We start from the raw sequence: 1,330 nt of genomic DNA, 5'->3' as shown, positions 1-1,330 counted from the left end.
GAGAAAGATGCTGCATTGAACAGAGGAGGTCAGTGTCCGACAGGCTGCATACTTTATATTCTATAGATATGATCTCCTCTTGAAAATGAAAGGGGAAAGCGTGCAGAAATGAAGAATGGGTTAGTGGCAGTGGCACTCGGTGTTGCCTCCAAGATTCTTAGGGTTCTGCAGCTCCCCCGTAGTGGGGGTGTGCAGTTCTTCACCAGGAGCCAAGCTGCAGGTATAGAGACTTTGTGGTGTAAGTGCTTCTCTTGTGCTGTGGCTACGAAAACTATCACACTGGGAAAGGAGGCGCATCATTCCTGTATCATCATCTTGTATCAATCCCTACTTTTGTGTGTGAAAAATGCAGTGTTCTCAAAATTTGAAAAGTTACAAAATAGATCCTTGTGGGACTTTTGTGGTAATTGTAGGGTTTTGCTATATTAGTTTAATATGAATAGATTTCCTATCATGAACCACTCATTGCATGTATTCTAGAATAAGGTTCTATTGGATGTGACACATTCACTTTTATCTTAACATTAGATTTGATCTTCCATTATGACAGATTGCCTATATGCATGTGTTCCCTTGAGATTACTGCACTGTTTTGGTTTTGAGTGTTTCACCAGCTTTGCAGAGACAACCAGGAGGCTTTCTATCTTTTTTATGCTTGATTTCAGTTTATGTACCACGGAGCTTCATTGCACTTTCTGGGAGAATTCACCGCTAGTGTTCTGGATGTCTACTGTTTCACGGAGGTAATTCTTTGAAACCAGTTCAAATTTTTCCATGTTTATTTTTCTATTCAGTTTTCCAACTTCATTAGTCAACTTTGTCATCTTATATTTTCTTAGATTTTTCACTATTTCCAAACTTATCAGCATTGACTTTCTATCTGATATTCTATTCTAATTTTTTTATTTTCTTATTCCTGTGATATTTCATATCTCATTTACATATTACCCTATCAACAATATACATATTCTCATGTTTTCAGTTTCAGTTTTTTCATGTGACATTTAAAATCAACTGAAACCATTTTGATGTATGGAATTTTGTAGGATCTTTAATTACATTAACATGTTAGCTAGTGATTTCTCTGTCACTCTGTTTCTTGACAGAAGATAGATAGATAGATAGACAGACAGATAGATAGATAGATAGATAGATAGATAGATAGATAATCTCACTCTTTATCACAATGAAGCCTAATTAGATTAAAACATGGATTAAAGAAATGCAGAAGAAATTAAAAGTCTTTGGAGAAATGTTATTCATTTGATTTTCAGTTGAAAAAGGCTTTTCTAAGTATAGGAGCAAAAGAGAAAATAGAAGTTCAATTGAA

The sequence above is a fragment of the Octodon degus genome, unplaced genomic scaffold (assembly GCF_000260255.1).
Source record: "Octodon degus isolate 3935 unplaced genomic scaffold, OctDeg1.0 scaffold00052, whole genome shotgun sequence".
Classification (NCBI taxonomy): Eukaryota; Metazoa; Chordata; class Mammalia; order Rodentia; family Octodontidae; genus Octodon; species Octodon degus.
The sequence above is the reverse complement of the archived record's forward strand: the minus strand, read 5'-3'. Positions refer to the sequence as shown.